Source organism: Miniopterus natalensis, chromosome 13 (assembly GCF_054644295.1).
Source record: "Miniopterus natalensis isolate mMinNat1 chromosome 13, mMinNat1.hap1, whole genome shotgun sequence".
Classification (NCBI taxonomy): domain Eukaryota; kingdom Metazoa; phylum Chordata; class Mammalia; order Chiroptera; family Miniopteridae; genus Miniopterus; species Miniopterus natalensis.
Window position 1 is genome coordinate 56991807 of NC_142093.1, and position 25495 is coordinate 57017301.

The window sequence follows — 25495 nt, forward strand, 5'->3', positions numbered from 1 at the left end:
GAAGCTTTTTAGTTTGATGTAGCCACATTTGTTAATTTCTTCCTTTGTTTCTCTTGCCCTGAGAGATTTATCAGTAAAAATGCTGTTACCTGAGGTGTCTGAGATTTTGCTGCCAATGTTTTCTTCTAGGATTTTTATGGTTTCCTGACTTACTTTTAAGTCTTTTATCCATTTTGAGATTACTTTTGTGTATGGTGTAACTTAATGGTCTAGTTTCATTTTTTTGCTTGTACCTGTCCAATTTTCCCAACACCATTTATTAAAGAGACTGTCTTTACTCCATTGTATAGTCTCTGCCTACTTTGTCAAATATTAATTGACCAAATTGGGTTGGATCAACTTCTGGGATCTCTGTTCTCTTCTACTGATCTATATGCCTGTTCTTGTGCCAGTAATAGGCTGCTTTGATTATAGTTGCTTTGCAGTATAGTTTAGTATCTGGTATTGTGATCCCTCCGACTTTGCTCTTCTTTCTCAAGATTGCTGAGGCTATTCCACTTCTTTTTTGTTTGCATATGAATTTTTGGAATATTTGTTCTAGATCTGTGAAATATGCCATTGGCATTTTAATAGAGATTTGTCAAATCTGTAGATTGCTTTGGGTAGTGCGGACATTTTAATGATGTTAATTCTTCCAATCCATGAATACAGTATATGCTTCCACTTATTTATGTCTTCCTATCTTTCCTTTTCCTGTAGTTATCTGAGTACAGGTCTTTTACTTCCTTGGTTAAGTTTATTCCCTAATATATTATTTTGCTGTTGTTGTTGAAATAGCAAATGTGATTGAGTTTTTTTCTGTTTGTTTCTCTTTCTGAGAGTTCATTATTGGTGCATAAAAATGCCATTGATTTATGGATGTTAATTTTGTATCCTGCCACTTTGCCCAATTCATTTATTAAATCTAGCGGTTTTTGGTGGAGTCTTTAGGGTTTTCTACGTATACTATCATGCCATCTGCAAATAATGACAGTTTTACTTCCTCCTTTCCAATTTGGATGCCTTTTGGATGCTTTTTCTTCATCTATTGACATGATTATGTGATTTTTATATTTCATTTTGTCTATGTGATGTATCACATTTATTGATTTGCAAATATTGTACCAGTCTTGCATTCCTGGAATAAATTCCACTTGGTCATGGTGTATGATCTTTTAATGTATTGTTGGGTCTGAATTGCTAATATTTTTTGAAGATTTTAACATCTATGTTCATCAGGGATATTGGCCTTTAATTTTCTTTCTTTGTAGTGTCTTTATCTAATTTGGGAGTTAGGGTAATCCTGGCCTCATAAGAAGAGCTTTAAAGTCTTTCCTCTTCTTGAATTTTTGGAGTAGTTTGAGGAAGATAGGTGCTAGTTCTTCTTTGAATGTTTCGTAAAACTCTCCTGTGAAGCCATCTGATACAGGACCATTGTTTTCTGGGAGATTTTTTTTATTTTTCATTAACACTTCAATTTCATTAGTTGTTGTTGGTCTATTTAGGTTTTCTTATTCTTCCTGATTGAGTTTTGGAAGATTGTATGTTTCCAGGCATTTGTCCCATTTTGCCCAGGATGTTAGGTTGTTGGCATATAGTTGCTCATAGTATTTTCTTACAATCTTTTCTATTTCTGTGATGTTAGTTGTTACTTTGCTTCGTTAATTTCTGATTTTGTTTATTTGAATCCTTTCTCTTTGTTTCTTGATAAGTCTAACTAAAGGTTCATAAATCTTATTTATGTTTTCAAAGAACCAGCTCTTGATCTCACTGATCTTTTGCATTTTTATTTTTACTTTTAGTCTATGTTATTCCACTCTGATCTTTATACTTTACTTCCTTCTACTTTCCCTGGGCATTTATTGTTGTTCTCTTTCTAATTCTTTTAGTTGTTGGGTTAGATAATTTATTAGAGCTTTTTCTTTTTGCTTGAGGTAGGTCTGTAAATGGTATGAAATTTTCTATCAGGACTGTTTTCACTGAGTCCTGTATATTTTTGAGTAGTTGTGTGTTCATTTTCATTTGCTACCAGGAAGTTTTTGATTTTTGTCTTGATCTCATTGGTAATCTATTTATTTATTAATAACATGTTATGTAGCCTCCATGTGTCTGAATGTTTTTGAGTTTTTTTAATTGTAATTGATTTCTAATTTCATGCCATTGTGATCTGAGAAGATGCTTGATATAATTTCAACCTTCTTGAACTTGTTAAAACTTATTTTGTGCCCCAACATGTGTATATTTGAGAATGTTCCATGTGCGCTTGAGAATATTCTACCATTTGTTAATGAAATGTTCTGTAAAGATCAATTAAATCCATATGATCTAGTGTGTCATTTAAGGTTTCTTTTTTCTTGCTGATTTTTTTTTTTTGGTCTGGAAGATCTAACCAGTGACATCAATGGGGTGTTAAAGTCCCTTTCTAAGGCTGTATTGCTATCGATTTCTCCTGTAAAGTCCACCAAGAGTTTTTTTATGTATTTAATTGCTCCTATTTTGGCTGTGTACATGTTTACAAGGGTTATATTTTCTTGTCAGATCTATCCCTTTAATATTGTGTAATGAATGACCTCCTTTGTCTCTTTTATGGCCTTAGTTTGGAAGTATATTTTGTCTGATATGAGTATTGACACCCTAGCTGTACTTTGTTTTCATTTGCATGGAATATTTTTTTTCTTCCCTTCACTTTCAGTCTGTGTGAATATTTTGTTCTGAGGTGGGTTTCTTGTAGGCAGCATATATATGGGTCATGTTTTCTTATCCATTCAGCTACCTTATGTTTTTGGATTGGGACATTTAATCCACTTACATTTAAGATTATTATTGATAGGTAGTTATTTATTGTCTTTTACCTACGTTCCTGTCTCTTTCAATTTCTTCTTGTTAAAGTAGGCCCTTTAACATTTCTTTCAATGCTGGTTTTGTGGTATTTTACTACCCTATCCTTTTTCTTTCTTTTCCTTTTATTTTTGGTCTGGGAAGCTCTTTATTTCACCTCCAATTTTAAGTGATAGCATTGCTGGATAGAATAGACTTGGATTCAGGTCCTTTGCTTTTCATTTCTTTGCATACTTCATGCCAATCCCTTCTGGCCTGAAATATTTCTGTTGAGAAATGAGCTGACAATCTAATGGGAACTTCTTTGTAGGTAGCTAACTGTTTCTCATTGCTGCCTTTAAGATTCTTTATTTGTCTCTAATGTTTATAATTTTAATTATGATGTATCTTGGCTTTGATCTTTGGGTTCATCTTAATAGAGACTCTCTGTGCTTCCCGAACTTGTGTGACTTTTTCTTTCACCAGGTTAGGAAAGTTTTCTATCATTATTGCTTTAAACAAGTTCTCTATTCCTTGCCCACATTCTTCTCTTTCTGGTACCCTTATGATGCAGATGTTGTTATGTTTCATGTTGTCCCAAAGTTCCCTTAAATTATCCTCCTGCTTTTTAATTCCTTTTCCTTTTTGTTGATATAATTGGATGCTTTTCCTGCCCTGTCTTCCAAATCACTGATTTGAGACTCTGCTTCATTCAATCTACTTTAATTCATTCCAGTGTAATCTTGATGTCAGATATGATATCCTTTATTTCTGACTGGTTTTTGTTCATGGTTTCTGTTTCCTTTTTCATGCTGTTGTAGTTCCCACTAAGTTTCTTGTAATTCTCACTAAGTTCCTTATGCATCCTATAAGCATTTATTTGAACTCCATACCTGATAAATCACTGGCCTCCACTTGATTTATCTCTTTTTCTGGAGATTCCTCCTTTTTTTTCATTTGGGGGTTGTTTCTTTGTCTCCCCATTTTTGCTGTCTCTTTGTGTTTGTTTCTATGTATTAGATAGAACTAATGTGCCTCCCAGCCTTTGTGGGATGGCCTTAGGTAGTAAGTGTTCTGTGGGACCCAGTGGTGCATTCTCTTTGATCTCCTGGGCTGGGTGCTCTAGCAATGTGCCTTGTGTAGGGTATTGATTGTTGTAGTCTTGTTCGTGCGTGGGATCTCTCTTCAGCCTGGATGACTGTGTAGGTTGTTGTACAGGTACTGACGTCCTTGATGCTCCTAGGGCACACCAGTGGCTGCCACAGTGCCACACACACTTCCACTTCTGGCCCACAATATCCAGGGTTGTTGGGTCTAGGGGCCAAAGCTATTCCCCAGCACCCACCTCACAGAGGGCTGCTGAGAACTTATTCTAAAACCTTATGCCTTTCATTACACGATGCTGGAAAAAGACTAGATACTCTGTGGATAAGGTCCTACAAGTTGATAGCAAAATTATTGTTCCTGGCTCATCCTATTTGAATATTTCCAAGGATAAGTACTTTAGGAAGGCAAAACATTAGACAAACTAGGTTTTCCACTACTCCTGTTCCTCTTCCAATCTTCACTGGGACAGACTACACTTCTGCAGCTCCAAAGGAATGGATCATGTGTATTGAAGACATGACACAGTCCATTCCTTTTACTTTATCAAAGAGAGAATCCTATTTCATAGAAATATTACACAATTTGTCCCATGTTATCCAATTGATGAGACTAGTCATTTGAATATTTTTTCCCCTTATCACATATTTATGCTAGTTCTTTCATTTATTTGCTCATACATCACATATATGTTAAGCACTTACTGCCTTCAAAGGATCTAACTTGTAATCCTATGGGAAAAGTAAAATGAGAAGAATCTTACCCTCAAGGATGGGGCAGATGTAAACTAAGCACACAAAACCCACTGCAGTTGAAAAAGAAATATGGTAAATTCTGTATGGGAGCATCAAATATGCCAGGGATGGAGATTCAAATACAAGAGTTTGCTTGCAACTGATGGAAAAAACAAGGGAAGGTTACTTGTTAAAGTTAAATTTAGAGCTGCACCTGAAAAGACTACCAGATGAATTTGGTTCTGAGAAGATCACTCAAGGCAACAGATGAATCAAAGCCCAGAGACAGATGGATCTGTTTCTCTAATGGGGTACCAGGAGAGGGTTGGCTTGACAGAAGTACCTAAAAGTTGGAAAGTCGGGTGAATACCTCATTATGTTTCAGAGATGATCTTGAAGCACAAAATAGGCATCATTCAGAATTAAGAGATACTAAGGTTGCTAAGATATATTTATTGGAAGGTAGTGAAAAGAGTATCTATACACACTGACATCAAAACCTGGGACATTAGAACTAACACACTCAGTTCAAAAGACTCATTGAGGCAATAGCCATAGCTAACTATATGAATAATAATTAGCAAAATCAAAACCACTCACGCATTAAATTAGAACATTTGTATTACAGTGCTTGAGGCAGAATAGGCCTTTTTATGCTAGATATATGAAAGGCACAATTCATGATAGAGCCATTACCTGGACTCGGAATGTACTGGAGCAGACACATTCTCAGTAAGTCCAGACAGTGAGAACATATTTTGAGAGAATATGCTAATTTTATTACATCTAAAGGTTACATGTGATCCCCAGGTTTCTCTGTCTCACATTTGATGTTTTGTCTAATAAAAATAAAAACTGTTTCTATCTGAGTTTTATTACAACTGCTGTTGTTTTATCTAGGTCAGTCCATCTTGGTATCTTCTGCAGCTCCTAGAACCCTGCTTTCTAAAACTTTAAGCCAATTTCATTCTGAAATTATAAAAATCTTTATTAACCTAAATGGATTCCTTATTAGGAAACTTTTAATAACTCAGCAGATAAATCTGGAGGATCAGGCACTTCTTTGTTTATTCTCATTTAGTTATTTCTTTATACTCACTGAGGCTGCCTACACACCCACCCTCAGGGCGACATGATGGTGGCTCCTGGAAATCAAAGGAAATTTTCAGGAATAGCAGGGAACTAAAAGGGCAGCAAGAAACCTAGGACACCGATTTACCAGCAGCAGGCAGGCAAGCAAGAAAGTCCTTCCATATGCATGTAAGAAATGTGAGATCGTATCAGAGAAAGTGACAGCTAAGGTTGGAAGTGGGAATCTGTATAAGTTGAAAAACTCTATCCCTTGAAATACTCCCATCCCCTTTTGAGCATGGATTTAATTAGTAGTTCAGTTAGCTATTAGTTACCTTCATGTCTATATACTTGAGGGTTACTCTTTTTCTGTGTGTGGTTGTTAGAGATTTCCTTAAGAAAGACTCAGGAGCCATGCCAGGACTCCATAGAGATGCCCTGGAGACCCACCTGATAAAGGTCTCCTTCTAGAAAATAAGTGTACATGATGAAATAATAATAAAATATGCTGTTAAGCTGATGTGCCATATTAAGCAATAAGTATATATTATTCAGGAATGAACACAAAAATGAATAAAGGCCAGAAGAGAACATCCATTCTAGGGTTCTTAATATGCCTAGGGTACATAGCTCATTATTGTTGCTCACAATAAAACATTATGTGGGGCAGAAAACAGCATAATTATATTTTAGAAAAGATATGTGATAAGTGTATGAAATACTGATTATCTTGCTCAATATATTTTCAGGTGACACTGTAGTTGATAATAAAGTTACAGTTGGATAAGACCCAGCCTTCAAGGACTTTATGTGTAACTCATCTTATGTGTAACTCATACCCTGAAGTATACACAAATTAATCTATACCAAAGTCTAGATCTATTAGAACAGCATTTCACAAACAAGAATTTAAAACAGAAAGTGAAGTTGTATGTCAGATATTAATTGTAATTACAAATTACTAATGCAGAGAGTTCACCCGGCCATTGAAAGGACTCATTCCAGTATCAGACAGTTTCCAAAGGTTAAAAAAAAAGTCTGGTCCTATTATAGTCTTTGACATTATCACCATAGCATAATGCCACCCTCCCCAATGGTGACTAAGATAACTTCATCTATCAATGATGTATCCAATGTGTAAGCACTGAGTGATTATGCAGGAAAATTATTAACATACTTCCATCTCTAGAAACTTCTTGACTGTTCCTAACTTTTCATACAAATGGAACCATACAATGTGTGGTCTTTCGTGACTAACTTCTTTCACATAGCAAATCTGAAGATTTACCCATGTTGTAGGATGTATCAACACTTCATTCCTTTTTATTGAAGAACATATAACATTCTATTGTGTGGATATACCACATTTTGTTATGCATTTTATGAATAATTGGGCTATTGCCACTTTTTGCTATATATTTTTTAAGATTCACTGAGGTAGACTTGACAAATAAAATTGTATATATTTAAGGTGTACAATGTGATAATTTAACATATGTATATTTTGTCATATGATTACAACAATCAGATAGACACATCCATTTCATCACATAGTTGTGGTGTGTGTATGTGTGTGTTGAGAACACTATAGGTCTACTCAATAAATTTCAAGTATATAACACAGAATTATTTAAAGGCACCACACTGTACGTTAGATGTCCAGACCCTATTGATATTATAACTGAAAACTTGTACCATTGGCCAACATCTTCTTATCCAGCATTCTATTCTGTTTTTATTAATTTGACTTTTTTAAAAGATTTTATATATAAGTGAGATCAAATAATATTTGTTTTTCTCTGCCCAGCTAATTTCATTTAGCATAGTTTCCTCTAGCTTCATCCATGTTATTGCAAATATCAGGGTTTCCTTCTTTCTCATGAATAAAATTCAATTTATAAAACCACACTTTCTCATTCCATTCATTTGTCAGTGGACACTTAGCTATAGTGAGCAATGCTGAAATGAACATGGGTTTGCAAATATCTCTCTTGGATACTAATTTTATTTCCTTCAAGCATATATGAAAATGTAGGGTTGCTGGATAATATAATGTTCTATTTTTTAATTTTTTTTAGGAAACTCCATGCTATTTTTTATAGTGGCTGCACCAGTTTACGTTCTCACCAACAGTGCATGAGGGCTCCCTTTTCTCCACAGCCTCACCAGCACTCGTTGTCCTGACTTTTTGATAAGAGCCATCCTAACACATGTGAGGTGGTATCTCATTGTGGTTTTGATTTGCATTTTCCTGATGATTAGTGATGTTCACCATCTTTTGTATCTGTTGAATGTATTCTTTGAAAAAATGTCTACTCAGGTCCTTTGGGGGTTTCTTAATCAGATCATTATTATATTTCCTTGCTATTGAATTGTATAACTTCTTTATATGTGCTGGATATTCCTCTTTATCAGATATATTGTTTACAAGCACTTTATCCCAAACTATAGGTTTTCTTTTCCTTTTTTCACAGTTTCCTTTGCTTTGCAAAGCTTTTTGGTTTGAGATATACCTACTTGTTCATTTTTGTTTCTGTGCCTGTGTTTTGGTGCCATATCGCACAAAAATTAGTGTCAAGACCAATGTCAAGGGATTTTTCTGTGTTTTTTTTCTAGAAGTATTATGGATCCAGGTCTCATATTTTAATCTTTAATTCATTTTGCATTAATTTTTTATATGGTACAAGATAAGTTTTATATTTTGAATGTAAATATCACTTTGCCAAACATCATTTTGATGTTTGATAAAGAGACTATTTTTCTTCATTCTATGGTGACCTCATTGAAGATTAGTAGACCATATATATGTGGGGTTATATCTGGTCTTTTTATTCCATTGGTCTATGTGTCTGCTTTTATGCCAGAACTATACTGTTTTGATTAGTATAGCTTTGTAATATAGTTTGAAATCAGAAAATGTGATACCTCCAGCTGTGTTCCTCTTCCTCAAGATTGCTTTAACTATTCAAGGTCCTTTGTGATTTCATATGAATTTTAGGAAGGGCTTACCAATTTCTGTAAAAAAATACCAAGGAAATTTGGATTGTGATGGCATTGAATCTGTAGATCTTTTGTGGTAGTATGGATATTTTAACAATATTAATGTTTCATTTCACAAACATGGGATATCTTACCATTTGTTTGTGTCTTCCTCAATTTTTTTTTTTTTTATCAGTGTCTTACAGTTTTCAATGTACAGGTCACTCACCATACTTGGTAAATTTATTTCTAAGTATTTTTTATGCTATTGTAAACATAATTGTTTTCTTAATTTCTCTTTCCAAGAGTTTGTTGTTAGTGTATGGAAATGTAACTAATTTTATATATTAATTTTCTATCCTGCAATTTTATTGAGCTGATTTATTAGTTCTAACAGCTTTTTCTTTTGTTTTTAAATGAAGTCTTTAAGGTTTTTAAATAGAAGACCATGTCATGTTCAAAGACAGTTTTACTTCCTCTCTTCCATTTGCCTTTTACATCTTTTTCTTGCTTGATTGCTCTGGATAGGTCCTTCAGTTCTATGTTGAATAGAGTTGTTGAGAGTGGGCATCCTTGTCTTGTTAGTGATTTTAGAGGAAAAGCATTCAGCTTTTCACCATTGAGTTTGATGCTAGCTGTGACATTGTCATCTGTTGCATTTATTATGTTGAGGTACAATGCTTCTATACCTGATTCGTTGAGAGTTTTTATTCTGAAAAATGTTGAATTTTGTCAAATGTTTTTTCTGCATCTATTGAGATGATCGTGTGATTTTTATCCTTTCTGTTAATATTGCCCATTACATCTATAGATTTCTTTATGTTGAAACATTCTTGTATCCCAAGGATAAATTGAACTTGAACATGGTTTATGATTCTTTTAATATATTGTTGAATTTGACTTGCTAGTATTTATTGAGGATTTCTATATCTATACTCATCAGGGATATTAACCTATAGTTTTCCTTTTCTTGTAGTGAACTTACCTGGCTTTGGCTTCAAGATAATGCTGGCCTCATAAAATGAGTTTGGAAGTATTCTCTCCACTTCAATATGAGAAGTATAAGAAGGATTGATATTAATTCTTTAAAAGTTTCGGAGAATTTGCAAGTGAAATAATCGGAGCCTAGGATTTTATTTATTGGGAAGTTTTTGTATGCTGATCTGATCTTCTTACTTGATGTTGATCTGTTCAGGTTCTCTGTTTCTTCATGATTCTATATTTGTAGGTTGTATGCCTCTAAAAATGTATCCATTTTGTCTAGGTTATCCAATTTGTCGGCATATACTTGTTCATAGTAATCTCTTGTGATCCTTTGTACTTCTAAGGTATCCATTGTAATGTCTCCTTCCTCATATTTTATTTTATTTGAGTCTTCTCTCTCTTTTTCTTAGTTTGTTTAGCTAAGTTTTTTGTTTGTTTTTAAATTTGGTCTATCTTTTCAAAAAGTCAGACATTAATTTTGCTGATTTTTCTGTTGTTTTTCTGGTTCTTATTTCATTTATTTCTGTTCTGATCACTGTTATATCCTTTCTGCTAACACTGGGCTTATTTTTGTTCTTCTTTTCTACTTCCCTGTGGTGAAAATTTAGGTTGGTTTTTGACCTATTTCTTTTTGTTTGGTGTAGGCATTCATTACTATAAACTTCTCTTATAGGACTGCTTTTGTGCCTCCCATACATTTAATATATGTTTTCATTTTTCTCTGTTTCAAGAGTTATTTTACAATCTTTTTTTATTTCTTCTTTAGCTGTTGGCTATCCAGGAGCATTATGTGTAATTTCCTCATTTGTAAATTTTTCAGTTTTCTTCTTATAATTGATTTCTAGATCTTACCATTGTAGATCAAAAAGATCTTAGTATAATTTCAATCTTCTTAAATTTGTTAAGATTTGTTGTGTGATATAACATGTGATCAGTCCTAGAAAATGTCCCACGAATGCTTGAGAAGAATGTGTATCTTGCTGTTGGATGGAAGGATTGTTTCATGTATGTCTGTTAGATCCAGTTTGTTTGAGGTATATAGTTTAAGTTTAATGTTTCTCATCGATTTTCTCTATGGATTCTCTATGAATTGTTGAAAATTAGTAGTTTATTGTATTGTTTTTTTATTTATCCCTTCAGATATGATAACATTTGTTTAATATCTTTAAGGGCTCTGATTTGTGCATGTGTATGTGTGCGAGTGTATGTATACACAATTGTAATCTCTTGGAGAATTGACTCCCTTATGATCATATAATGATCCTTTTTGGTCCCTTATTAAAGTTTTTGACTTAAATTTCAATTTGTTTGATATAATTAAAAGCTATTCCTATTTTCTTTTGTTTTCCATTTTCATGGAGTATGTTTTCAAAACCCTTCATTTCAGCTTATGTGTGTCCTTAAATCGGAAGTACATCTTTTGCAGGCAGCATATAGTTGGGTCTTGTTTTTTATCTATTCAGCCACTTTATGTTTTTTGATTGGAAATGTAATCTATGTACATTTAAAGTAATTATTGAAAGATAAGAACTTATTAAGCCATCTTATTAATTGTCTTATGGCTGTTTGCCTTTGTTCCTCTCTGTCTTCCTTTGTGAACTGATGATTTTCTGTAGTAATATTCTTCTACATCATTTGTGTATCTACTATCTATTTTTGCATTGTGGTCCCTATGAGGCTTACAAAGAGATAATTATAACCATCTCTTTTAAGTTGATAACTTAATTTCAATAGTATACAAAAACTCTACCCTTTTATTCTTCCCCAATATTTCGTGTTTGATGTCACAATTTACATCTTTCTATATTTTGTATACATTAAGTTATTATATAGTTACAATGTACAGTTATTTTAATACTTTTGTTCTTTATACTTTATACTAGAGTTAAATGTTTAATACATCATCATATACATTATTCTGAATTTGACTATACATTACCTTTACCAGTGTGTTTTCAGAATGCTAATTAGTGTCTTTGTATTTCAAATTGAAGAACTCCTTTCAGCATTTCTTATAAGGCAGGTCCAATAGTGATAAACTTGTTAAGTTTTTGTATGTCTGGGAAAGTCTTTATCTCTCTTTAATTTCTGAAGGCCAGAAGTGCCAGGTAAACTATTGCTGATTGACAGGTTTTTTTCTTCATCACTTTGAATATATCATCCCATTCTTTAATGGCATGCAAGATATCTGATGAAAAATCTACCAATAGCCTTTAGGGGGTTTCCTCTTATGTAAAAAGTAGTTTTATATCTTGCCACTTTCAAAATACTCTATCTTTGAATTTTTTACAACAGTTCTATTATGAAGTGTCTTGGAGGAGATCTTTTGGGTTTGAATTTTTTTTGGATCTATGTGTTTCATAACCTGCATGCCCAATTCTCTCCCCTGATTTGGGGAGTTTATCAGCCATTATTTCTTTAAAGAAGATTTCTGTCACCTTTCCCCTCTCTTCTCTCTGCTATTTCCACAATGAGTGAATTGTTTCATTCGTTGGTGTTCATAAGTCATGTAAATGTTCTTTACCCCTTTTCATTCTTTTTCCTTTGTTCTCCTCTGACTAGATAATTTCAAATTATCTGTCTTTCACTGTACAGATCTTTTATTGTGTTTGATCAAATCTGATGTTGATGCTCTCTGTTGAATTATTTTTTAATCTTCACCCAAGGACATGTTTATTGACTTTAGAGAGAGGAGGGAGAAAGAGAGAGGGAAAGAGATAGAGAGTGAGAGAAACATCAATGTGAGAGAGAGACACTGACAGGCTGCCTCCCTCCCGCACCCAGACTGGGGATCAAACATGCAACTCAGGTGTGTGCCTTGTGCACAGGATGATGCTCCAACCAACGGAAACTCTGGCCAGGGCTCTCTATTGAGTTTTTACATTTTATGCATTGTATTCTTCAGCTCCAGAATTTCTATTTGGCTCTGTCTAATTATGTCTTTGTCTTTGTTAAATTTCTGGTTTTGTTAGTTAATGTTTTCCTGATTTTGTTGAGTTGTCTTTCTGTTTGCTTGTGGAACTTTCTTAAAACTACCATTTATTTTTTATTTTTTATTATACAAATTGTAGATCTCCTGTTCTTTAGTGTCAGTTACTAAAAAAGTATTGTATTCCTTTGGTAGTGCCAGGTTTGCTTTTTTGATATTTTATGTTCTTTAAAGTCTTGCATTATTACTATACTCTGGTTTCTCTTCAGACATGTATATATAAGTCTTTCACCTCCTTTTAAAGTCTTGCAGTGCTATCTTTGCATTTGAATAATAGTCACCTTGTCTAGACTTGACTAAGTTGCTTGGGAGGGTAGGGGGTGAGAATACTCAATCCCTCAGCCTTGCCAGGGATTCTGACGCTTACTTAAACTGTGTCTGTGGATACTCCTCTCCACACTTACTGTTCCCTCTTGGAGGGGAATTCTTAAGATTGTATGCTTTCCTTAAATCCTGTAAACATGGTTGGAGTGCTGATGGCCTTTAGTTTGCTTTTCCTAAAATGGTATAAAGTGCTCAAGTTGTGTGATTTCTCCCAATACCACAGTCAGGCTGGCTTTTTGCATATGCTCACTAACTGTCTGCAGAAGCTTAATGACCTCCCTTGGGGGGCACTTACAGAGGGCTGGCAGGGGGTGTGTGGGTGAGGTGTATATAGCATTGAAGGTGCTTCTGAGTTAGTCTAGGGATTCAGCATAAAGTTGTCCCCAGCAGCTCGTTGTTTTATCTTTCTGGTGGAGTCAGGAAACTGACTAGTAGGATCTGTATTTTTTTGATAAATTCTGAGTCCTAGCTGCTGTGCTTCCAACCTCTCTCCATCCCTCAGACATGCAGATCACCTCAGTATTCTGTTGATGAGATAAAAAATGGGCAACTTCATCAGCATCCTACACAGCTGGGGAAGCTGGAAGCTCACTCACCTATTCTCACTTTTCCCTGTGGGGAGAATCACTGGCTGAGGAGGTCTCTCTTGAGACTGAGCTATGCCATCTTAGGGGAGGGGCAATGCAAGTAAAGTAAATTGTTTCTCTTACTCTCTTTAATTAATCCAATCTTCGATACTTTTCTCCAATAGCGTGTTGAAAATTCTCTTTTGGATTTTCATACTCTTGTCTGTAAGTGATTCTCAAAATTGGTATTCTTTTAGGAAGACTGTAGAAAAACACCAATTCTGCCATCTTGCTGATATCGTGCTTTCTGCACATTTATGAATCGTGTTATTTGTCTTATTATTAATTTGTAAGCCTTTTATATAATCAAGTTATAAGCCCCTGCTCAAATATATGTTTTGAAAATATTTTCTCCAACCCTTTTCTCCCATCACTTTCTTGATTGTTTACAGCATAAAATTTACTTTTGATGAAGCCCAATTACCTACTTTTTGGTGTTACATCTAAAACAAATATATAAACAAACAAAAAAAGTCCCCCCCCCCCCAAATTGCCTACACTTTACATTTTATTCTAAATACTTATAGTTTTATCTCTTACATTTAGGTCCATGTTCTATTTTTAGTGTGTGTGTATTATAAATCAATTTTTTATTGTATTTTCAAATTTTCATGACAAGTGCACAGAAGTACACTGAGTTTTGTATACTGATCTTGTATCCTACAAGTTCTTGTATTCTCTTTTTTTGGAAGAACTTGTAAGTAATTGATATTAATTCTTGGTAGAATTAATCATTGAAGTCATCTTCTCCTCAACTTTCTTTTAGTGGAAAGTTTTAAAATTACTAATTTAATCTCTTTGCCTCTTATAGGTCTATTCAGATTTTTAATTCCTTTTCAGTCATTTTCAGTAGTATATCTTTCTAAGAATTTGATCATTTCATCTAAGTACTTAATGCCTTTACTTACAACTGTTCATGGAATTTCCTCATAGTTTTTAAGATAAAAATGTTTATTCCCTTTTTAATTCTCTATTATTTATTTCTACTCTCCTCTTTTCATTGTTTTAAAGTCTATTTTGCCTAATATCAGTCTAGCCACTCAGCTTTCTGTTGGCATACTTGTTGGCATCTTTCCTCATATTTGTATTTTCAATCTACTTGTGTCCTTGTATCTAAAATGCATTTCTTGTAGACAGAACATAGTTGTGTCATATTTATTTATGAACTCTTTCAATCTGTTCCTATGGTTTAAGTGTTTTATCCATTTATATTTAAGATAATTAATAATAAGGTAGGATTTGCCTTTATCATTTTGCTGTCTATTTCTATATGCCTTATATTTCTGATACTTAATTTCTCTGTTACTACTCTTTTATATTAAACACATACTTTTAATGTATCATTTTAATTCCCTTGTTATTTCCTTTGTGTGCTTGTGTGTGTTTCTGTGTGTGTGTGTGTGTTTCTCTTTCATTGTCATCCGGGGATTACAATTAATGACCTAACTTAAAACAATCTAGCTCATATTAATGTTAATTTAAATCCTTTATAGAAACTTTGCTCCAAGATTGCCCCATTTCCTCCTCCTTGGGATAATATTGTCATGTAAATTAATTTTTATTCATTATTAGTTAATTAGCTATCAGTTTAGCCATTCAACTCTCTTTTGGCTATTGTATGCATGACATACAGTTTTGAATATTATTGCTTTATTCAGTTGTCTTTCCAATTATATGGAAGAAGAAAATATTACCAAAGATACATTTGTACTGTCTTTTATATATATCTAGTTACCTTTACTGATCTTGTGAAATTAACCTATTATTTTACATACTCTTGTTTTATTTGGCCTGAATGATTTGTTTTAGTTATTATTTTTTTTAAAAATTTAAATTATTATTATATTATATATTTTTTATATTTGTTCACCCCAGTGACTAGACATCACATAACTTAATATATGATCATCCCAATAAATTCCAGACTCATCAGCACCACAAGTAGTTATTAGAATATTATTGATTATATTCCCTATGTTGTACTTTACATTTCCATGACTATTCTGTAACAACCAATTTATACCTCTTAATCCCTTCACCTTTTTCATCCAGTTCCCTCCAACCGCCCTCCTGTCTGACAACTAACAAAAAGCTCTCTGAATCTGAGTCTGTTCTGCTTGTTCATTTTGTTTGTAGATTCAATTGTTGACAGATATGTATTTATTGCCATTTTATTGTTCATATTTTTTATCTTCTTTTCTTCTTCCTCTTAAATAAGACACTTTAACATCCATATAATACTGATATGGTGGTGATGAAGGCCTTTAGTTTTTCTTGTCTGGGAAACTAAACGATGTCTGTCTTTCGATTGTAAATGATAGCTTTGCTGGGTAGAGTAATCTTGGTCATAAGTCCTTGCTTTTTATCACTTCGAATATTTCTTGCCACTCCCTTCTGGCCTGCAAAGTTTCTGTTGAGAACTCACCTGACAGTCTTATGGGAGCTCCCTTGAAGGTAACTAATTGCTTTTCTCCTGCTGCTTTTAAGATTCTCTGTTTGTCTTTAACCTTTTGTATTTTAATTATAATGTGTCTTGGTATGGACCTCTCTGGGTTCTTCTTATTTGGGACTCTCTGCACTTCCCAGAATTTTGTATGTTATCACAGGAATGGCTTGTCTTGGCTCATGCTTCAGATTTCCCTAAAATCTCTCAAATGAGCAGCATCTGGCCCCGGTGAGCCCCATACCTCTAGCTAAGTGTCCCCAGGCCCAGCACTAGCAGCAGCTGGCCTTTCTTCACAGCTTGGCCTCTCCTGGACACCTCCACACCCAGCACAAGAAGCAGACATTAACAGATCACTTTGTAGTTTATACCTGATGGCCCTGGGCAGAACACAGGTGGTGGCTGACCTTGGCCTGCACCTCCTGGGAGACCCCAGAGCCAGTGCACCCAGTGGACAAATTCAGACCATGTCGAAGCACCACTGCCCATCCACTTCCATGAGCAACACACTCAAGGGTGAACTCAGCAGGTACGTGCTCTGTGGAGTGTGTCACTGCACAGCTGATCCTCCAAGGTGGTTGGAGATCAGTGGTCAGTGGTCATAGCCTGTCCTTACAGCTGATCAGCCTGGGTAAATCCCTTCCATTGATATTCTAATAGCAGTGAAGACTCAACTACAACAGGAGGGTGTTCAACCCACATGGGAGTACAACTCAAGTGCCTAGTTGGGGTGATCAAGGAGGCTGTGCCACTGGACCCTGCAGGACATCTACTACATTTGGTCATGCCACCAAGCCTTGGAGACATAACAGCTCCACCTAATACATAGAAACAACCACTGGGAGGTGGCCAAAATGAGGAGACAACAAAACATGTTCCAAATGAAACAACAGCTCAAAACTCCAGAAAAAAGTACTAAACAAAATGGAGATGAACAATCTACTAGATGCAGAGTTCAAAACACTGGTTATAAAGATGTCCAAGGAACTTAGTGAGGACCTCAACAACATAAAAAAAAGAACCAGTTAGGAATGAAGGCTTCACTAACTGAAATAAAGAGTAATTTACAAAGAATCAACAATAGAGTATATGAAGCTGAGAATTAAATCAGCAATTTGCCATATAAGGAAGCAAAAAACACCTAATCAGAACAGCAAAGAGAAAAAAATAGTTTAAAGAAGATGGAGATAGTGTAAGGACAACTTCAAATGTACTAACATTCACATCGTGGGGGTGTGGAAGAGGAAGAGAGAGAGAGCAAGAAATTGAAAACTTATTTGAAAAATAATGACAGAAAACTTTCCTAACTTGCTGAAGGAAACAGACATACAAGTTTAGTTTTTTTTATAAAGTGGTCTGTTAGCAAGAAATTCTTTCACTGTTTATATGAAAATGTCTTAATTTAGCTGAATATAATATTCTTGATTAATAATATTTTTCTTTCAGCACATGGAATATATTAGTTGTTTCATGTTTTCATGGTTTCTGATAAGAAAGCAGTAATTACTCACATTGAAGACCCTTCTTATGTGATGACTATTTTTCTGTTGCTTGGAAGTTTTTGAAAAAGTTGATGATGGCACTTTGCCATCGTTTTTCTTGCTTTGAATGGATGTGTAGATTCAGGAAGGCCATGACTCCACCATTCAGAAAGTCTTGCCTCCAAGCTCTGTTCAGAAGTGATCTCACATACATGAAGCATGTGTGTACTAACATGGCCCTCAAAATTTTCCAGTGCAAGTCAAGTGAGCTATAGTAAGTATGATATAGTGAGTATGGAAAGATATATTTCTCAACTCTTCAGATTTAGACATGTTATATTTTGAATCCTTTATTATTAGCCATTTTTATTAAGCTAATAGTTATTTTTAAAAATATTGTATATATTTGATAATGAGGGTATTTATAAATATACAAACCTTATTTTTAATTATTAACTATTAATAAGTAAAATTATCTCACACTTTGTTTGTAAAGAAAATGATTCCAGCTTGGTAAAAATTGTTAAAGTCCTGGGTTTTTTTGTTGTTGTTTGTTTGTTAAATTTTTCTTTATTATTGAAAGTATTACAGATGTTCTCTTCTAGCTTGCACCCACCCTCTGCCTTAGGCTTCCACCACACTATTATTGTCTGTGTCCATGGGTTATGTATATATGCATATAAATTCTTTGGTTAATCTCTTCCCACCCACCCCTACCTTCCCTCTGAGATTGGTCAATCTGTTCCATGCTTCTATGTCTCTGGATCTATTTTGTTCATCAGTTAATTTTGTTCTTTAGGTTCCACATATGAGTGAGATCATGTGATGTTTGTCTTTCTCCGCCTGGCTTATTTCGCTTAGCATAATATTCCCCAGGTCCATCCATTCTATCCCAAAAGGTCCAAGATCTTTTTTCTTTATAGCTGCATAGTATTCCATGGTGTAAATGTCCCACAGCTTTTTTATCCACTCACCTACTGATGGGCAGTTGAGCTGTTTCCAGATCTTAGCTATTGTAAATAGTGTTGCTATGAACATATGGGTAAAGTCCTGTTTTATAATAGTTAAATACTTCACATTCTTCTCCTAACAAAAACTTCATTTACATTCAAGGTATTTAATAGCACTTATTAGCAAATATGGGTAAGAGTTTTTTGAAATTACATGGTATATGATAAATAAGACTTGGGACACTCTAAATATTTCTTCATATGGTATCTTTCAAGAGTAATGATGGAATATAAGGCATCAAAATATTGACTACTCTGCTAATAATTTTTTCCTCACCTTACAAGTCAAAAAACAATTGTAATCACATAAAGACTAGATAAATCAGTTGGAGTTTACATTAAATGTTTTGGGCAACAAAATAATAGTTTTGGGAAGGCATGCCAGGTAATATAGTTAGTATATGTTAATAAACAGAAAGAAAGTGTGAAGACATGTGGCTGAACCTTCTTATTTGAATACTGTTGTATGTTACTCTGTGTTTTAATCACTAAAGTGAAGAATCTAGTCCAGAGAGAAATGCTAAAGCAAAACAAAACAAAAAACAACAGCTATGTGATTTAGGCTCATTGGCTTATTTTGTTGTAAAAATAAATTGAAGTAAATTAGAAAAATTTATTCTTTCAAAAAGCAACTTCCCCAAATTTTATTTTGTGTTTATTATTAAATACAGTTGACATGCCCTATTATATGAGTTTCAGGTGATTCAGCATTTATATACCTTGCAAACTGATCACTGTGGTAAATCTAGTAACCATCTGTCACTGTACAAAGTTATTATGACACTATCTACTATATTTCTTCTGTTGTACATTCCATCTCCATGACTTATTTATTTTATAATTGAAAGTTTGTACTTCCCATTCCCCTTTATACTTTCATCCTTCCCTATCCATCCTTTTGGAAACCATCAATTTTGTGTGTGTTTTTTAAATATCTGAGTCTGTTTCTGTTTTGTTTTGTTCATTCATTTGTTTTGTTTTTTAGATTCCACATGTAGGTGAAATCATATGGTATTTATGCTAATGCAGTATTTTCTTTGTCTCCCCCCACAGATTTGTTTAAGAATGACTTTGCACATCTTGCCCTATTTTATTGGTATTACTATTTTACTATTAACACTATCACATTAACAAATACATTCCTTGGCTGGTGGACACCTGGTCTAGAAACCACAGTTGAAATTCCTTTTTCTTTTTAATATATGAACTCCTCTAAATATTAAGGGTGGTTGTTTAAGTGATGATAAGAACTAAAGTTTGGTTTTAAAAACAGTGGAGTGTGAGAGAGGTTGAACAGAACCAAGTGAGAAACATGACTGCCCATTTTTATGTCACTCGAGCTTCACAGATCATGGGTGGGACTACTAGGTTAAAGGGCCATAAAAGAACAAGAACAAGATCATTTGGTTTTATGTTCATTCATTTTTATTGAATTTAACAGTTGTTTCGTGGAACCCATAAAGTGTTTCCATAATATTGTCTAATATAATAATATCAAATTTCATCATAATTTTCTCTCTAAATTTAAGAAGTTAATACATAGAGAAATAAAATCCTTTCAAAATGTGACTACTTGGATCAGTGTGCCTAAAACTCACAAAGTTTGTTTTATGTGCATAGTGTGCCATATATAACAGCCATTTATATTTCTAAAAGTTATTTCAGTTGGAATTACATGGCATCGTGAAATGGAATGTTGGGCTATTTTATTGACTGAAGGAAAGAAATGAGACAAAAATTCAAAGATAGTTAAACTTGCACAAGGTAAAAATGTTAACTAAATGCAGAGCAGAGACTATTATTTATTCTCCTGGCTCTCTGTGAAGTGTCCTTTCTTATTACATGTGACTCTAATGATGTGTCCTCCGCTAATTCAAACGACCTTTGTTGAGGGAAGCTCTCAGTGTGGCCAAGCTTTGATTCATAGTGCTACATGGTTGACACAGAAGTAGAAGGCAGAATTATTGCTGCCTGTTTGCTAAGAATCTAGAAGACAGGAATCAAGTAATTAATCTATTGTGATCACTGGTATGATAGAATTAAACAAATACTCTAACATGCCTTGAAGTATAGGGTCTAGGTAGAGATATGTGACAATAAAAGTAGCCCAGAAAGAAAGCATGTGAATATGCTGGAAGAAAAGAAATTTAGTAAACAATGGAGATGAGGTGAACTTAACCTTAAACACCTACAGGTTGAGAAACGTGAAATATCAAAAGGATGACATCCAACAGACACTTACCTACATACCTCTGAATAAGCAACACTTTGTCTAGGGATCTAGAAGAAGAATCCTTTAGAGCACAAAAAATTGTGGCAATTAATATGATTAACATTGTTGGGTCTATTATAAAAAAGAAGGCTGTTAGAATTTTATAAAACACCAGACTGAAGAAAGAAAACAGCAGTGAACCAAAGCTTTGTATTAGAAGTTTCAAAAAATAGACAGTATTAAATATAGGAGAACATTCAGTAAATTAAGGATTTACACAAATCCTTTGCTTTTGGGCATAGGGGCACTGTGGGTTACTTTTGGCAGAGCTGTTTTGGTAAGTGGCTGGAGTAGAAGGATTACACTCAGGAAACAAGACACTGAGAAACTGGAGAATGTATTATAGTTTACTATACCATCTCCCTCCAAACTTTTTCCTTGCTTGCTTCTTTCTGCCTATCCTTCCTTTATTTTTTCCAATTTATTCCACCTTTTATGCAGAGAGAGAGAGAGGTGGTTTACTTTAATAGAATTTAATGGAATGTTTAACCTTTTAAAATCACAAATCTTTCTGCAAATATTGTACAGCCTCTACCGAGAAAATTGCACATATACACAAGATTTTATAAATAGTTCCAGAAAGTTCACAGTCCCTTTGAAATCCATTCATTAAGTCCAAAGCTTTCAGTGGATTCCCAGTTAAGAATCCTAGCCAATGTTAGAATTCAAATGGCGTGGGTATGAATATTATATGGAGGTATGTGAGCATGTGGGGGTATGCATGAAGGGATACAAGCACCAGAACTTGTATGTGTTAAAGAAAAAGACCCATCTGAAAAAAAATATTCTCCTCCAAAGGTAATTTTAATATACTAATTTCACGTAAGAAAAATAAATTTTGTTATTTCTTTATTTTTGTTTGAAATAAATTATAAATGGGCTTTAACTGACTAGATTGCAAACATTCATTCATTTAATATGCATTTATTGAGCATTTCTTAAAAGCCAGGTGTTAAAGTAGATGCTGGGAATACAAATAGGAATCAAAAGTTGCTGTTGCCCTCAAGATGCTCATAGCCTTCTCGGACAGGTGAGAAGTAAACCGATGGCTATGCTGTGTGAGGTGCTCTATGTCAAATCTATACACATGATGTTTTCTCACACAAATGAGGAGCTGCCACATAAGACTGCAAAGCAGTTCTGTGATTTTTTTTCTGTTTACAATGCAATGTTTAATGCTAAAATTTTTATAATACTAAAATTGTTTGAGTCAAAGCTTGATAAATGTGTACTGTCTTCACTCATGACCCAAGAAGAGAGTGCTAGAGGATAAGCTCTGGGTCCAGTCCCACCTGCACTCATGTCTGGAAAGTGGCATAGCCAACTGCATGACTTTGATAAAGGAACTTGATCTATGAAAGCTTCAGGTCCTTTGTTTGAAAAATTCGATTATTAATAGGAACATTGGTTCACTATTCCCAAGCGAGGATCTAATTCAGAATAATCAAAGGAATTTTGTAAGTTATTATTGACAAACTAGTTGTGATGTGAAATACTTAAGATTAAATATCTCTTAATAATAGACAGTCAGGTGAATGTAGGTTAAAATAAGAAAAAAACACTACGAATAGCGAAGAAAAAATTATGCAAATCTAAATAAGTACAAGACAAAAGGAGAGATTTTTTTTAAAAGACCATTATATAGGAATTTTACTTTTCAGCCAAGATGGAGTAATGGAGACTGTGTTTAAGCTCCACCCGAAGCAACTGAAAAGCAGGACCAAATATATGTAGCAATAATTTTCAGACAATGAACATGGAACAACACAAAACTGATATTTGAGAGAATGGACTGAGGTTAGATGATATTAGCCTTATGAGTCACCCAATTACTGCTAGGAAAGAATTTCCAGGCTTTAGCACAAGAAAAAGGAACCCAATCAGTACCTTGCAGACTACTTGAACTAATGAGGCAAAGCTGGAAGTACAGTAAGTCCAAGGCAGCTAGAGTTTGCAAGGCAGAGTACAAGAAAAGAGTTTTCCAAAGTGAAATCTCTAGAAATCCTCAGAAGGTTCCTGCAAGATCTTCACCTAATCACTAATCGACATGTGCATGTGTGGAAACTATCTGAAGCCAGGAAATGAACCACTCGAAAGGAACAATCAATCTCTGGAGCTCACAGGGCTGAGAATGTGTCATCATAAGTAAGAATGGAAAATCTTGTCATTTAAGGCGTCTTAGGAAGAATACTCAGAAAGGTATTGCCTAAGTACTGAAACAAAGTTAACACTAAACTAAAGGTTTCTCTATATCAAGAAAAGCTTAAAGATAAGCCTCAAAAGATCAGTCTTTTCAAAAACTTACTGCAACCCAGGGCCATAATCAAGTACAACTGCAGCTGTACTAAAATTTCTAACATTCAACAATGTAAATTTACCAGTGGTGGGCATTCAATACAAAAGTATCAGGCATGCAAAGAAATGAGAACATCTGACTCAGAAAGAAGAGTAAAAAGTCAATAGAAATAGACCCAGAAATGTTACAGGTTATGAAATATGTAGACAAACAGTAAAAGTTATTGTAAATTGTATTTTATATGTTCAATAAGTTAGACAAAAAATTGTGCAAAAGTTAGGGAAATAGAAACAATAACGAAAATTGTGCAGAAGTTAGGGAAATAAATAATATAAATAAAAACTGGAATCAAGTTTCTAGAGATAAAAATGTCTGAGATCAGGATGCTGTAGTTGGAGGGTTTATTTCATGAGTAAGACTGAGTGAGCACATTTCATGCTGCCCCTCCCATTGAGACAAATAATAAACATAAACAGAATGCAGGGAACAACTACTTTAAGACCGTGGTAGTTAAATCTGTGACTATGTTTCTGCTCAAGAATGAGTCCAAGAATGTATAGAAAACTACACGGAGGTGCTTTGCCAACTTATGTCCAAGTTGTGCATAAATGAAACCATACCTAAGCACACATCAAAGACTTGAAGAATTAAAAACAGGCTACCTTCTAGGTTTCAGAATTGCCACTTGGTGGCAAGTACACAATTAGATTCATATAACATTGGAAAAGCTTTGAAAATTGAACTGATATCGGGACCACAGCCCCAAAATGGTAGATTGGAATGTATGGCCTTTAACAGGTTGATTGTTTATTAAAATAAAAATGTCAAAATTCACCATAGGATTTAAGCATGACCTAATCTCATAACATGACATTCAAAATACCAGATAAAATCCAATATTACTCAGCATATAAAGTACCAGGGAAATCTCAACATGTATAAGGAAAGGCCAATGCTGAAATGACAGTATGTTGGAATTACATAAAAAAACAAACAAACAAACAAAAAACTTTAAAATAGCTAATGTAACAATGTCATAGCAAGCTAAGTGTGAATACTATTTAATAAATGGAAAATTAGAAAGCCTCAGGAAAAAAGAAAATGTAAAGAAAACCCCAAATAAAACTTTAGAACTAAAAAATAAAAAAATACAAAGTGATAAACTAAGTGAATAGGCTCAGAAGCATAATGAAAATGAAAAAGTTTGTTTACAGGGTGACAGAAACTAAAAATCATACAGTATAAACTGAGAAAAATAGTTGGAAAAAAAGAACAGATCCAGTTCTCTCTGGGGCAATAGCAAAAGATGTGGCATTTATGGTATCAGGGTTGCAGCAGAGGAGAGAGTGGTAATGAAAAAAGAAAAACAACAAAAGAAAACCCAAAGAACAAAACCCAACCACTGAAGACAAGTGGCTTAAAACTCCCTAAATTTGGTGAAAGACATACATTGACAGATTCAAGCATTTCAGCAAACCCACTAATTTACATTAAATAATCCATGCCCAGGCACATCTATCCCAATCAAAGAGCTGAAATCTAGCAATAAAAATAAGAAAGCTTGAATTAAACTAGAGAGAAGAAAATTAATTGCATTATCTGTAGGGGTAATAATTTGAGTAGCTGTGGATTTCTCATCAGAAACCATGGAAATTATAAGAAAATGGCACTTTTAAGTGGAGGTAATAAAACAACACTCTTAACTCAGGATCTTAGAGCCAGTGAAAATGTGTTTCAGAAATAATGGCATAATAAGTATATTTTCTCTGATGAAAGAAATTCTTATATTTCATCAGATCTGCTCTAAAACAATTACTAAAAGAACTTATTCACCCTCTTCCCCAACCCCCACTGAGAGAGAAAGAGAGGAGAACTCATGGACATGGGGAACAGTGTGGTAATTATGGGATGAGGGGGCTGAGGAGAGGTGGAAGAGGGCATAGAGGGGATAAATGGTGATGGAAAAAATAAAGGTAAATTTAAAAAGAAGAAAAATGATACTAGGAGGGAATTTTGTATATCATAAATAAAGGAAGAGCCAGAGAAATGCATACTATTTAGATAACTATAATACAGCATTTTCTTACTGGTTTTTAAAAATGTGATTGATGATAAAAAATTATAATATTGATAGAAGTTTTGGTATAGTTGATACACTATAAAAATAATAACATGAAGGGTTGAGAGCAAGAGGACCTGTGTGATAGTAAAATTTCCACATTCAACAAGTACTAATAAAGTATCAATTCAAAGTATAACATGAAAGGTTATGTATGCATATGAGGGTGCCTAGAACAATTACTTAGAAAACTATAATATAATAAATAAATAATAATATATAATTAATAATATATAAATAATAATAAATATATAATAAATAATAATA